At 29.9% G+C, this 10,566-nt stretch overlaps 1 pseudogene; it reads left to right on the top strand.

Moving 5' to 3' along the window:
• Positions 1–911: 911 nt before the first annotated feature.
• LOC145968386 (uncharacterized) lies at positions 912–2,009 on the top strand (annotated as a pseudogene).
• Positions 2,010–10,566: the final 8,557 nt, after the last annotated feature.

Here is a 10,566-nt window from a genome sequence, read left to right as displayed (position 1 = left end):
TATGTGCATATAATATTATGTTACATAATAATTATATAATATTACAATTATTATAGATTTTTGTTCAAGTTAGTCTTATAACTTAAAATTTCCCATAATCTATTGAATTTACCTTTGGTTTTTGTCTATCATTTTATTCATATATGATATAACTCCTCACATAATTCATAACAATTATAAAATAATCAAAAAAAGACATTAATCTTTTCTAGTTTTTGAAAAAGAATGGGAATAAAAAATAATTAAAGACAACGCTTTCTGCGTTGAAGTTATTGAATGTAATTATAGTATTATTGTAATACAACAAGACTACACACATGTCTTGATTTTCAAAGCATTTCAAATAAAACTGAGGTTATAGTGGAAAACTTTATCGCACGAGTAAGTATTGTTTAAAACTATTGCATGTTAGTAGTAACGATTCCTCAATTTATATCACATACTCCAATTTACATAATTTGCATAATCCATAGCTTTTCATGATTCTCCCAGTTTTATATTCATAATATTACACAGATAAATGTAGAAAATAATATTCTGAAGCTTTCGTTTTTAATAAAAATCCTACATTCTAAGAAAGAATTCCAACTATGTATTAAATTAATGATATCCTTACCATATTTCTTTACCCTTACCATTCTTTTGCAACCATTTTAGAATGTTCCAGAAATGCGAAGTGAATTATAGATTTACTATATTTTACTTTCTACTTATATACGTACTATTGTACCGCTTATTTCATGAAAATCTTATTACAGATGTATATTAGATGTGAAATCGAAGCGTGCGAGAACGTATATCATTTTTCGTGCTAAAGTTTTCTTTACGATACATCCACTTATCACATCATTGAAATTTGTGTAAGAAATCTTTTGATATATATCGCAACAAATGCGTATGTGCATTTAATCATGTGGAAAAACGTAACGCTATTAAAAAATGTGATCGCCACCATAAGATTAAGTTTGTTTATAACTTGCTGTTGGCCTCTCCCAGCAAATACACTTAAGTTTAAAGTAGTCTGTGTAAAACTGTATCAATATTTGTGTATGATTTTAACTTTGGGTATAACTGTTGGACTATATAATACAATTAGAAATTACCTTGATGATCCTCTCATTATAGCACAATCGATAATGATTATGTGTTCTACTATACACGTTATATTTAATATTGTATCCTGTAAAATTAATTCTTATCGTCTACAAGTAATTAAATAAATATATGTAAATATTGTATATTTATATATTTATTAATCTTTATTAAGTAAAAGCGTACAATCTTAAGAATAGGCAACGAAAAGTATATAATCAAAGGTACAACAGAACTACAAAAAAAAAAGGGTAAGAACAAAGAAACTACTTTTAGCGCCACATGCCGGCTTATTATCATTGGTCGAACCAATCAGCAGAGTTCGCTGTCTAGTGAGATTAAATAATAAATGTTTAGCCAATAAAAGACTCGAGTCTGTCGCTTTACACAACAGTAAAATAAATAAATATATATTTAATAGAATAAAATATCAGATGAAATAATATTTATTATTAATTTCTTTTCTACAATACATGTGAAACAAAATTGATCAATTTCATACAGACATATTTACATACAGAAATGGAAAATTTCTGTGAATTACTTAAGTCTCATGAAGAAGCAATTGTTCAACAATATATTGACAAATGCATTTATTTCTATGGTGGATCTATCCTCTGAGTCTACTTAACTACTATTGTGATCATTACTGGACCTGCTGCTCTCGATCGATCATTTCCGACAAACGCTGAATATCCGTTCAATATTTACCATCAACGATAAAATTTATTATCTTCGTATATCAGGCTTTTATGTGCATGCAATGTGCTTCCCAAATATGTATGAACATTTTCATAGCTCTACTGCTTTGGTTTACATCAGTGAGATTTAAGTTATTAAGCGAAGAATTACGAGCAATTGTAGATATCCATGATTTAATGCAATGTATTCAAAAACATCAAAAATTATTAAAGTGAGATTTAAAAGATATTAATTTTATTAGAAACTTTTTTTTTAATTACATGAAAATATTTTAATTAAAGCTAAAATATAATCCTGTTAGAGTTTATCTAGGTTGGATCCAAATTGAATCTCATAAATCTATTTTCTAACAAAATTTTCTAACACATAAGAATCTAACTTATTAAAATTTAAATTCTAACTTATTAAAATTTACTTTTTAAAAAGATTATACAATATATTTATTTTAGATATGCAAAAGAAGTGATTACTATAGTTCGCCCCTTTGCATTGTTCGTTATAAGCATTAGCACTTTTGCATTAATAATAATCGGAATAATCCTCATCACTGTAAGTGTAATAGTATATTATTAGCAACGATATTTTATGTATTGTAAATATTCTCTAAATGAATTAAGTTTTTCTATCTTTAAGTATATGTTTATTTCATTTTATTCTATATATAAAAAATTCCTCATGATAATCAATATACATATATTTTAACAGCACATCCTTATTCTAATTAAAATTAAATATTCTAATACAAAATATTAAGATCATAATAACCCTTAATCAATTATTTTTTCAAAAAGAAATATCAAATCTATTCAAAAAATTACTGTTTAAAAAGATTTGTTTAATATCAAAATTAACATCAAAAAAGGTCATTAAATATAAAACATTATTTTATTTTATTTTACAAAGTATGCCAAGTACATAAAAAATATTCCACCTTATATGCAACAAAACGTTTAATAAAAAAATATCCCTAAAAATAATTTATAAAAATTTTCCCTCAAAAAATATATATAATTTTCCTAAAAAAAGATCAAAACTAAATATGAAATCAATCATTAATTAGCCAAGTACATTGAAGCAATTGATAGGATTTGTAATTTGAAATAAATTTATCACAAATTCTATCTTGCATTTATGTATTTATGTATTTATGTATTTATAGATTCTCGACAAAATGAAAATGATTTTCAAAATAAGTTCAATATTTTGTATTATATATAATAATACATTATTATGTGTGATCCAAATAAATATTTGTACAATATATGAAATAGCACTAATATATTGCGGGTTTTATATTAGATTACAAATAGTAAGTCATAAAACCATTTAACACTTACTGCAATAACATCGATTGTATTAATCGCCAATTATGAATTTAAAAGAGAAAAACTAAATAACAAATAAATCTAAAAATATTAAACGAGGATAATATTAGCGTCGAGAGCAACATAATCCGTAGTAACAATAGGAGCTTCTATTTTCAAACAACAAGGCATACTGCATTTCATTGCAAAACATCGACATTATACAAGGTGTTCGGAAATTCAATCGACAAATTTTCAGAGATTGTCGGGGGCACCATAAGAATCATTTTTTGCAAATGAACCTGGGGTCGGAAACGTGTCATTACATCGCTACGGCATACGGAGTGTTCGAAAGAGTCGAGACCTCGAAATATCACAAAAAATAGAAGTTTCGTCACGCCCGTGATAATGGGCCTCTCCATAAACAGCAATCATGTCAGCATACTCGTTCCAAGAGTATCGCTCCATGTCGCATTTGGTCAGAAAGAAATAATATCAGAAATCAGAAATAAAATACTTTATTTTCTAGATGATGATTTCAATCGGATACGTGCTTTAACAACAGTGCACAACAGTACTATTTGGAGTACAGACTCAAGTCTACAAAAAAATGAAGGTTTTTATTTGCTCGAATGTCTGTAATAAAAAATGGCCCAAAATATCATACGCATCGGTCAGTTATAAAAGTAGATCCACCATCATTTACCACTTCTACCTTCATTCGCGGATAATAATACGATAGCTACAGTCGTCGACTTATCAGGAAAAACTTTATAACTTCAATAACTTCGAAACGGCTTACTTAAAGTTGGTAAAATTAGTGCTTTGAAAAGGTCTCGAGAAGGGCTATAAGAATATGCAATAAAAAGTGGAGGGTTCCATTTCAAAAATTCAAGGTAGCCTTGTCGTGACCTTGGCGACGCCATCCAAGGTCAAACACATGGCGCCAGTAAATAGACCTTTTTACACCCTACAACTTTTGTTTGAAACAATTTTTTGTAAAATCTATTTTTTGTGATATTTCGAGGTCCCGACTCTTTCGAACACTCCGTATGCCTTAGCGATGTAATGACACGTTTCCGACCCCAGGTTCATTTGCAAAAAATGATTTTTATGGTGCCCCCCGACAATCTCTGAAAATTTGTCGATTGAATTTCCGAACACCCTGTATAATTGAATTTTCCAAAATTGAAGCTGAATCAACCGATTGAAACTTCCAAGAAAGTTTTTTTATTAGAAACAATGTGCAATTGATAGTCGTAAAGTCGAAAAATTTTGTTAAATAATATTGGAACAAAATCATAAAACCAAATCTCAAGAACAGTTAAAAAGGATAATTTAGAAACTTTTTTTCTAAGAGATTGTGATACTTGCCTTTATTCACTAGTTTTACTAACCAATCAAGACCAACAAATCTGTGTCCATTTTATCCCGAGACATAATGCTTGGTCCACAACCTTGCTTTAAGTGACAGAGTCGTAAGAAATTAACCAACCATAGTTGAATGTGAGAAGAATAATTGAATACGATTGGTTAGTTTCTTACGACTCCGTTACTTAAAGCAAGGTTGTGGACCAAGCATAAGGCAGACACTTGGAAACATTTCTAGCTTTAAGAAGGGGGCATTTATGGTCTTATTCACATCAAAGAAAGTGTACGTTACAGATGCATCTCAGACAGCGGTAGAAAATACTTGCGCTCACATTCGTTCACACATTCGATTCACACGTGTTACACAAATAAGTACATAAAATTAATACAAAAGTAAATAACATCTTTTTCGAGAATCGTTGAGTTTGTTACGATGTCTATAATAACACATTTACCCGACGAAATAATTATAATCATTCTGGGAAACAAAAATATCAGCATAAAGGATATTGTGAGTTTTAAGTCCACGTGTAAAAGATTACAGCAGATAACGTTGAGCGACTACTTTTGGAAAAAAAAATTTTATCAGAGGTATTTTTTTACTCATAAGTTACTTATATTAATTTTTTATATTTATTTTATATTTAATCGATATTTATCTCAATACCCGATATTTATCTCAATACCTTTATCTTAATACCCTTAGAAACAACAGACGACAAATAAATGTATGTTATTATTTTAATAATTTAAGATATTTATTGCTTTATTATTTTATTGCTTTATTGCAGATTGAACTTTTTTATAATTAAATACGTTTATAGTAAAGAATCAAAATTTAGTAAAGCTGTAATCCTAATGCATCTAAAAGAATCATATAGCTTAATAGCTTCTTCGATCAATTCTAAGTTATGCGCCATTTAATAAAGAAAGCTTGCTAACGTATAGCATAATTTATAAATTAGTAACATGTTACTGAAATAAACTGTAAGAGGGCTTCTGCATTAAACAAAGTTGTGCAAAATAGTCTTAATTCTATAGGGTGTCCCGAAACTAACACTTGATATTTTAGGGGCAGATTCTCTGGCCAATTTAAAAACGATTTTTCCTCAGCGAAAATGTCGAGGGAGATCATTATTTTTTGCATATTCCCAATTTTTGTCATCATGTATCTTTTTAACTAAGCCTTAAATTAAAATTCTATTAAAGTAAACTCTACCTAAAATTAATTAAAGAATGTGACTTTATTAATATTTTATTCCCATAAGCCTTTGCGAAAAACTTTAGCGAAACCCTTTATTTTCAATCGTTTATAACTCGAAAACTATTAGTGCCGTGACATTTTCGCTGAGGAAAAATCGTTTTTAAATTGGCCAGAGAATCTGCCTTTAAAATCAAGCGTAAGTTTCGGGACACCCTGTATACAATTCTAAACAAAAAAGTGACATAAAAATTACAATGCACCAACTAAGAATAAAAACTTGTGCAAGTTTAAATAAAAATATTTTAATTCAAAACACTGCGATGTAAAACTGTTATTTTAATTTCTAAAAATAATAATATTAAATTATAAAAATAATAATATTGTTAAAAATTTATTAAATTTTGTTAAAAATTAAAAATTATCTAAAAATGGAAAACTGAAGATTAATATTATATAAAATGAAAAAATAAAAAATATATTAATTAAAAAAATTTGACGCTGCTAATTTTATTAGCATATCATTCAGGAATATTGTCAATTTTATTTGCAGCGTCGTTTTTTTAATTAAAATATTTTTTATTTTTTTATTATTTTATATTAATTTTCAATTTTCAATTTTTAGATAAACTTTTAATTTTAATTAGAATAATTATTTTGCACAACAGTGTTTTAAATTAAAATATTTTTGTTTTAAACTTGCATAAGTTTTTGTTCTTAGTTGGCGCAATTTTATATTACTTATATTTTATATTACAATTTTTATATTACTTTTTTGTAGGACTTAAGACTATTTTGCACAAATTTGTTTAATGTAAAACACAAATTTCTTTTACAGTTTAAGTGTACTTATATATTTAGGGAATGTATCAATACATAATTATTGTTATTTTTCAACAAATAAAGTTAGTGGGAAAAATTATTATACGAGATATCTTGCATTAATGGTTTAAGAGCATATACACTAATGTAGATAGAAGAGATTAAAAAATTACTAATCTAAGTTATTAATCTTTATTAATTTAATTAAAATATTGCAGGAAGATTATTATATACAGAGTATATACAGAATATATACAGAGAGATTTATATAAAAAAGTAGCTATATAATTTTTGAATAAATCAATCAGATATAAATTAATAGTGTATATGCTCTTATTGCATATCTAAGTAACTCATATAGTACATACATCTTTATAAGAAACTTGTTTCATTGAAAAATAGCAAAAATTATGTATAGGAAATATTTATGAAATATATTATTTGTTTAGTTAATAAAAATTAAGTTAAGATACTTGCATACAATTATTAATTTTGAGGGGGTCCCGTTTGCCTACATTCCCGACTGCCTACATGTATTATTGCACACATGAAAAAAATGAAGATACGAAAGTACGATTGCACACATGATATTATTGCGCACATACACATTGCACACATGACATTATTGCACACATAAAATAAGAAAATCAAATTAACACTTTCCACATACGACTTTATTGCACACATCCTCATTGTATACATGAAATTATCGCACACATACAGATTGCACACATGACATTATTGCGCACATACATATTGCACACATGATATTATTGTACACATGCACATTGCACACATGATATTGTTGTATACATGCACATTGCACAGATGATATTATTTCATGTAAAAAATAAGAATATAATTAGATGCTTTGACAAGACTTTCGTATGCGACACATCTTCGAATCAATTTTTACAGACATATAGTACGTACTAAATGAAGTCGAATGCCACAAATGCGAATGGACAGAAACGTTTTGTTCTTGGAGTATTCAAATTTTTATTATTTTTATACATGTTCAATTTTTCAATTACATAAGCGCAAGATCGATTCTTTGGAGAACTGAGTGGGTTATTGAACATAGTGCGGGACGAAATAAGGTCTATAATATTGTTCTGTTCCACTTGGGTTTTCAACTTCCACGCGAAGCGAGGTCTACTCCACATCCCCCCGTGCTTGCGGCCCGAAACGAGGTATATAATTCTTCTGTTCCACATGGGTTTTCGACTTCCACGCGAAGTGAAATTAATTTCTATTTCCAAAGTATAGTCTTAGGTCCAAAATATTTTTGAATTCTAATATTTCTTTCCATATGGAAATCTTACATATTATTCATATAAGAAGATAATTAAAATTAAAATATCAAAAATAAACGTTTCTGCACATTCGCTCTTATAGCATTCGACTTTAGTTAGTACTATATCTCACATAACATAAGATTTCCATAAGACATCCTAATTTGATCGAATAATTTAACAACGACGACAAACGATACAGACGATAAAAAATCATCTGTAGATTTCCTGAGAATATATTTCTGATTGTCATATATATATATACATATATATATACAGGGTGATTCTAAATAACTTTATACTTTTGCAAAAACATAATCTTGACCGAATTCTAAGACGATTTTTCCTTTGGCAAAATTTCATCCGAAGCTTAGTTTTTGAATTATTAAAGGAAGTAGTTAACGTATGACGGGTCGAATACAAGAGGCAGGCAAGGGTGGCGCGATTCACCGTCAGACGCGGGTGCTTACGCGGGGCGCCTGCTGCGATCAGCTGGTCGCTATACACATACAGACACACATGCGAACACATACATTCTCTCTCTGTCTGTCTGTCTGTCTGTCTGTCTCTCTCTCTCTCTCTCTCTCTCTCTCTCTCTCTCTCTCTCTCTCTCTCTCATTCGCTCACTCACCTGTAATTTTTTTTTTTTTACGAGAGAGGGGAAAATGCATTTTATGCATACCCACCGGTCGATCCAGTGAGTTATGTGGGACTCGAGTACCAAGTCGAATTACCAACTCGGTACTCCCTACCCCCTCTCTTTTCACGAATTTCCTTTGACACACTGTCCCTCTGACTTCCCGAGGTCTGTTTTCACATAACGTCAAAAAATAATTATTATTACCTTGTTCGATGACTTTTGATGTATTGCTGTAATTGCTTGAAGGAGAAATGAATTTTCTGATAGATCGTACGTTCTCAAATTTAACGTAGATATCACGTTGCAAAAGACAAGAAATCCACACTAAATTATTAACTGAAAGTTTTTCTCCTTTCATGAACTGTATTCTTTTACAAACTTTAACGTAATCACATTTATTTACTCACTCGATGAGACGAGAAATTTACTAATGACTCTCACTAATCACTATTAATCACTGTCGAATAATAACTGTTGGCGATTAAAAATCACTCGATGAAAGAAACACGCGCGGACACGTTACTACACGACGCGACAATGCGACGATAATTACTCGGCGACTGCAAGCAGTTTTTTGTCATGGTAGGTTGCGGTAGGTTAAGGTACTACTGGCGCAATCGAACGCGATCATGTGTTCGATTGAAGAATGCGGTAAACATAATAAACATTTAACATATTAATATTATTATTATCATGAATGTGTGTGATATCCATACATCGTATGATATCTATTTAAAAATTAATTAGATTAAATAAGTGTTTTTAAAATATTTATTACTTTTACTATTATCATATAAAATATTAATATTAAATATTTATTTAAGATAATAGTAAAAGTAATAAATATTTTAAAAACACTTATTAATCTAATTAATTTTTAAATAGATATCATACGATGTATGGATATCACACACATTCATGATAATAATAATATTAATATGTTAAATATTTATTATGTTTACCGCATTCTTCAATCGAACACATGATCGCGTTCGATAGCGCCAGTAGTACTTTAACCTACCGCAACCTACCATGACAAAAAACTGCTTGCAGTCGCCGAGTAATTATCGTCGCATTGTCGCGTCGTGTAGTAACGTGTCCGCGCGTGTTTCTTTCATCGAGTGATTTTTAATCGCCAACAGTTATTATTCGACAGTGATTAGTAGTGATTAGTGATAGAGTCATTAGTAAATTTCTCGTCTCATCGAGTGAGTAAATAAATGTGATTACGTTAAAGTTTATAAAAGAATACAGTTCATGAAAGAAGAAAAACTTTCAGTTAATAATTTAGTGTGGATTTCTTGTCTTTTGCAACGTGATATCTACGTTAAATTTGAGAACGTACGATCTATCGGAAAATTCATTTCTCCTTCAAGCAATTACAGCAATACATCAAAAGTCATCGAACAAGGTAATAATAACTATTTTTTGACGTTATGTGAAAACAGATCTCGGGAAGTCAGAGGGACAGTGTGTCAAAGGAAATTCGTGAAAAGAGAGGGGGTAGGGAGTACCGAGTTGGTAATTCGACTTGGTACTCGAGTCCCACATAACTCACTGGATCGACCGGTGGGTATGCATAAAATGCATTTTCCCCTCTCTCGTAAAAAAAAAAAAAATTACAGGTGAGCGAATGCGAGAGAGAGAGAGAGAGAGAGAGAGAGAGAGAGAGAGAGAGAGACAGACAGACAGACAGACAGACAGACAGAGAGAGAATGTATGTGTTCGCATGTGTGTCTGTATGTGTATAGCGACCAGCTGATCGCAGCAGGCGCCCCGCGTAAGCACCCGCGTCTGACGGTGAATCGCGCCACCCTTGCCTGCCTCTTGTATTCGACCCGTCATACGTTAACTACTTCCTTTAATAATTCAAAAACTAAGCTTCGGACGAAATTTTGCCAAAGGAAAAATCGTCTTAGAATTCGGTCAAGATTATGTTTTTGCAAAAGCATAAAGTTATTTAGAATCACCCTGTATATATATATATATATATATATATATATATGTATATATTAAACTTAAATACGAGATGGAAGCGTCGCGTAGCGGTAAATGAACGAACGAATGTATATATATACAGGGTGTCCCATTTTAAATAACGACCTCAAATATCTCCCGAATAATACATTTTACAGAAAA

Source organism: Camponotus vicinus, unplaced genomic scaffold, assembly GCF_025532165.1.
Source record: "Camponotus vicinus isolate PSW18456_S1 unplaced genomic scaffold, iyCamVici1.0 SCAF_3, whole genome shotgun sequence".
Taxonomy (NCBI): Eukaryota; Metazoa; Arthropoda; class Insecta; order Hymenoptera; family Formicidae; genus Camponotus; species Camponotus vicinus.
This window is presented reverse-complemented; position numbering and strand designations above follow the sequence as displayed.